Genomic DNA, 6,000 nt, shown 5'->3' on the forward strand with positions numbered 1-6,000 from the left:
GAGAAGTATCAGATCAAGAAACCCGGGCGCTATTCTGCTTGTTCCTCAACGTGGAGGCTCGTGTGGCCACGAGAGGGAGCGAGAAGCAGAGCGAGGTCTGTCCACTGGATGAGGTGTCAGGAAGACTGTGGGAAAGGCTGCCCTGTGAATGGAGCTTCCTGAGCGGTGGGGAGAGGGGCTGGGGTGGGCAGGACACATTCCAGGCCAAGGCGACTCTGTCAGCAAAGGCACGGGCAGCTGCGTCTCCAGAAAGTGCAGCTGGCTGTGCCTCACGCACATAGGAAGGGTGCTGTGGGCACAAGGCACCACCAGGAGAGACACAGATGCTGCTCAGGAAGGGATGTGAGAGCCCACAGCAAAGTACAACGTCCTGCCGGCGGTGTGCAGCCACTGCGGGGTCTCATGGAGAATGAAAGAGTCATCTCTTTCCGATGAACCTCATGGCAGGTGGAAGCTACAGTGTAAGAAAGATGGCCCCTGTCCCAGAAAACTACACCCACACCCACTGCATAGACTCTGACCCCTCACACGGGATAGGACGTTCTAGAAGGATCTTTGGAGGCAGCTTCTCCTGGACGGCCTCGACAAATGTCATTCAGGGACCAAGATAGCTGGCCAACTACCGAAGGTTGGTGATGCTGCCTTTATTGAGGACTAAAGTCCTAATATTAAGGGAATAATAAGTCTCTCCAAAGCAGCTCCAGGCCCGGCCCGTGAGGGCTTTCCTGCTTCTTATAGCAGCTCCTTGCCAGTTAGGAAATGCAAAACGTTCGTATTAGGGTTTATTTTTCATCTCCAAAATGTGAGCAAGTTAGAGCACTCACCCAAGTTTCTTAAAAAAAACAACCTGGCAGTACCAAATAAAAAAATCAATCTCTCTCTCTCTCTCTCTCTCTCTCTCTCTCTCTCTCTCTCTCTCTCTCTCTCTCTCTCTCTCTCTCTCTCTCTGTCTCTCTCTCTGTCTCTCTCTCTCTCTCTCTCCCTCCCTCTCTCTCTCTCTCACTGCGTTTTTGTTCCAGCTCGCATGTTCATCTGTACTGTGTGGTAGGCTTTGTATGAATTTGACTCAGGGAGCTTCCCTGAACTAGGGTCCTCCCATCGCTTGTCAACAGTTGGAAAGGTCAGATAGAGAGTTGGAAAATTGGCACATGTAGGCGGATGGCCATCAGAATGTACTGAGTTTGTATCTTTGTATATATAATCTATCTATTGTACATACTGTGTATGTTATTGCTGTCGTTGGGGGACCTTACTCTGAATTGCACAGCTTGATGCTCATGTCATACATCATGTGTGCAGCTTTTGATATCAAACTTCATCCTGGTCGCATTTGAAAGCAAATGTAGTTCCTAGGTTTCTGCAGATTGAATCACACTAAGAATAGAGACAGTGCAAGGCTTCTATTTGTGCTGTGGGTGAATCTGTGCTCACTGCGGACTCTGTAAGGGACAGCGAGTGGAGACAGCATTAAAGAAAGCCTCATAGACACCTGCGCCTGGAGGCAAGAGCAGGGCTGCTCCCGGGCATCGCCGAGGCTGCCAATCCTGACCGGAGGAGAAAGCAGCTGTATGGGCTGTGGAGCGGCTGGGGGGCTTCAACAGCTGATCTCTGGTCAGCAGCCCAATTCACAACCCGCTCGACCCCCAGGGCTCCATTAAGATGATACTGGTGTGAAATCTGTGATTTCCAAACTTCTCAAAGGAGGTTTCAACAGAAGCGGTCCAGTGGAGCTCTGTCCACAGTCCTCGGTTGCAGTCCAGCTGAGACCACCCTCTGACCCCTTACCCCATCATTGACGTGGCCAGTTGGGCCACGCTTGTCAGTGCTCACCTACTGTTCCTAGCACAGAGCTACACACGTCAGTAAATGAGAACACTGTTTGGAAAAGAGAGGCTCAGACCAGTCTTTCAACAGGGACTGCAAACATAGGGAACATGTGCAGCAGTCTCCCACCTCATTTCTGACATACCCTCATGGCTCCCACAGTCAAGCACAAGAGGACAGACCTGCTTACAGAAGCATGCCACTCAAGTCCAGTCCAGAGGAGACCCCCAATCCCCATTCCCATGACCCAGGCCACTAGCTTAGTCACATGGTGCTCAATACCAGGATCAGGATCGAATTAATAAACTTTGAACTTCAGTCTTGACAACCGTGCTCATCATCAACACTGGACAATCCCACATTATGGGACAACCATGATGACTGAGGAAGGGACCTTCAGAAGAGCCCAACCCTCCCCCCTCCACTCACCAGCTGAGTAGCTATGGTAACAGCCTTCGAGTGAAGATGGTTCAGTCTCCTCACTCACGTCATCCCAGACATTCTCAGGAGGCTCAACCAGCTCTTTGGTAAAGCAATTTGCTCTCCCTGCTTAGTCAGACTGTGCAGACTTGGCCTAGAGATGGCTCCTCATGACTGTGGGGTTGCTGTCTGTAGGGGTTGTGGTCAAGGGATGGCGTACCATAAGGGTAAGCCCTGAGAAGCTTGTCCAGGCAGGTGAGATGGGACCTTGTAAGGACTGTGTCAATGGCAACGTCTAGATGCCATTTGAGGTCAAAGTCTACCCAGTCCATGAACTGCCTGTGGACTCGTTTGATACCTGGGGAAAGCCAACCTGTCCGTGTGAAGGGAAGGAAAGGGTGTAATACCACTGCCCATAGTTACCTTCATGTAGTGCGCTTGTTGGGCTGATCGCGGCTAAAAAGACACCTGAGTGGAGAAGTCAAATGGAGAGTTGTCAGTGACTCCTTTGTGAGAGAAACAGAGGAGGGTCTTGTTAAAGAGGAAGTCGGAAGCAAAGGGAGAAGCTGGAGCATGGACAGGTGACAACAACATCTCCTCCCTGGGATGATCGCAGCCGTGAAGGGAAAGCAGAGAAAGGCTCACACAGAAACAAACTAACCCGTTCACCCACTTTCTGCTCCTTTCCTGACTCCACTCCGTTAACACGCAAGGTTCCCCGGAGTCAAAGACAGAGACACCAGTCTCACCAGGTGGCCAGCTAGTTGACTTGCCTGTGTTGCACTTTGTGTCATCTCTGATTCTCACTTCTGAGCTCCCCCCTCATTTGTGAGCAAACCAGGCAGTTCACCACCCTAACTTTGACCCGAACTGTTTTCCTGGTCAATTCTAGAACATGGTTGATTATGAATTTTTGAGTAAAGCAATTGAATACAATGTCCAACATTGGACAAATCAACCAGCTTAAGATACAAAGTATTTTCATTTCAGGAGTAGGTATTTGGGAGCCTGATAATGGAAGGCCAACCACATAGTGTCCCATGGAGGAGGGGGCAATGTGACCTGTCCTTGTCAGGAGGCAAGTAGTGGGAAGGCATCAACTGTCTGGGAAAGTGAATCACTCTTTTTCACCCTCAGCTGAAAATCAGGATAAACCAATCCCAGGGGGTGAAGGGTGATGATCCACACAAACCCTAAGTCATGTTTTCAGTGAGTGATGCTGCCACCGAAGGGACCACCTATGGCTGACAGTTTTAATCAAGGGAAGATTCACTAATTGGGGAGCATCCCTAACGCTGCTCTCTGAGATGGAAATTGAGCCTTTCAGAAAGCTGGTCTCTGAGCAGAGCCCAGGGATCCCAGAAACAGCAGGAGAATACCGTGCTCTGGACCCACCTCAGCGGGAAGCAGGCCTCCAGGCCAGCCTCACTTGTTTGACTGCTGTGATGTAGCTTTTTCAAAAAAATAATTTTATTGGGGGTTCGAACAACTATTATCACAATCCATCCATCCGTCCATCCATCCATCCATCCATCCATCCATCCATCCATCCATCGTGTCAAGCACATTTGTACATTTGTTGCCATCATCATTCTCAAAACATTTACCATCTACTTGAGCCTTTGATATCAGTTCCTCATTTTCCCCTTCCCTCCCCACTCCCCCTCCCTCATGCACCCTTGATAATTTATCAATTATTTATATTTTGTCATGTCTTACACTGTCCGATGCCTCCCTTCACCCACTCTTCTGTTGTCCATCCCCAGGGGGATGGTTTTATGTAGATCCTTGTAATTGGTTCCCCCTTTCCACCCCACCTTGCCACCACCCTCCCAGTATCCCAACACTCACCACTGGTCCTGAAGGGATCATCTGTCCTGGATTCCCTGTGTTTCTAGTTCCTATCTGTACCAATGTACATCCTCTGGTCTAGCCAGATTTGAAAGGTAGAATTGGGCACAGATAGTGGGGGGAGGAAGCATTTAGGAACTAGAGGAACGTTTTATATTTCATCATTGCTGCACTGCACCCTGACTGGCTCATCCCTCCCTGCCACCCTTCTGTAAGGGGGTGTCCAATTGACCACAGATGGGCTTTGGGTCTCCACTATGCACTCACCCTCATTTACAATTATATGATTTTTTGTTCTTTGATGCCTGATACCTGATCCCTTCGATACCTTGAGTTCACATAGGCTGGCATGTGCCTTCCATGTGGGCTTTGTTGCTTCTGATCTAGATGGCTGCTTGTTTACCTGCAGGCCTTTGTGACCCCAGATGCTATATCTTTTGATAGACGCCGCCCCAGCTTTCAGCTTGGAGAAGAAGCTGCTTTTCATCACTAAGTAACCAAGCAACCTTTGGACCACACTATCTAGAATCCCCAAAGGTTACTGACTCGAGCTGTGTCACCTCTAAGTCTACATCCATCACATTCAGACCTTTCCACGCGATTCCATGCTTCAGTCACTCTCAGGAAAGCCCAAGTGTCTTCCTTCTTCTGTCAAGAGGCTCAAAATCTCCCAGCCATCAAGTAGATGCTGCCTGGTTGTGACCCTATAGGACATGGTAGGACTGCCTGTGGCTTCAGAGACCCTCCCCTGCAATGATCCATGCAGTCTCATTCATAGCCAGGACCTCCATGTCAGCCCCTGCCAGCATCAACAGCTTTTGAAAATGCCTCCCCAAACCAGACCGAGTTTGACTCACCTGGGCCACTGCCTGCCTATAGTCAGGTGGTCCACCCAGTAGCACCTTAGTCAGAGTTTGCATAAGGAGAGAGGGGATAGGAGGCCTATAGAACACATGTCATGAAAGAGGATCTGAGACTGGAGACAGCAAATGTTGAAACCCAGAGGGCCACAGATGCCTCTGTACACCCTCCCCCAGCAGTCAGGGATGGCTGTACCTTTTCTTGGTGGAGGAGAGTATGACGGAGCTTATCAATATGGGTTGTCTCTCTTGGTAATAAGAGACCTGGATACGTGGGGCAGCAGAGAGAGGTCAGAGAAGAGGATGAGGAGTCATGAGTTACCTATTCCAAGGGTCAAAGTCCAAGGCAAGGCACAGATCACCTTCATCTTGACTTGTCCTGCTCCAGCCTCAGGAGTGAGGAGGCTCTGCTGGCCTGTGATATATAGAGCTGCCCCTGAAACCTGATCCCTCCTCTGCCCGAAGCCAAGGCAGCTCTGCTGCAGGTGAAGAGTGATGCGAGGTGATTGCCCGTTTCTGCAGAGGAGAACATGGCCCACTGGCCCTGGTGCTAATCAACAAAGACTTCAAGCACAGGCTTTTATGTCAATGTTCATTGTAGAATTATTCCCGATTGCAAAACGCTGGGGAAATCCTACTGTTCCACCCACAGATAACTGGATGTACAAAATGTAACCATCCATACAATGAAACCTTACTGAGCAGGGAGGAGAGTTGAAGCTCAATACTTGCTACATTCCACATGGAATTTGAGGGCGTTATGCCAAGGGAAACAGCAGCAATATTCCACAGCCTCAGTTATATCCAGAGAGGAGGTAAAGCAAACGCATAGAGACGGAAGTTCCTCAGTGGTTACCAAGATCAGGAGGGAGAGGGAAATGCGTGCTGTCGGCGATGGAGTCCTCACATTTCTTTAGGGTAGAGTTGAAGATTCATTTATCCTAATTGATGTCCATTCATTGTAAATCCATACAAACTTGAAGGTGCTACTGCTCTGTATTATTTTTCATGATGTATATGTATTTATAAATGTGTATATATACAT

This window comes from Tenrec ecaudatus, chromosome 16 (assembly GCF_050624435.1).
Source record: "Tenrec ecaudatus isolate mTenEca1 chromosome 16, mTenEca1.hap1, whole genome shotgun sequence".
Lineage (NCBI taxonomy): Eukaryota > Metazoa > Chordata > Mammalia > Afrosoricida > Tenrecidae > Tenrec > Tenrec ecaudatus.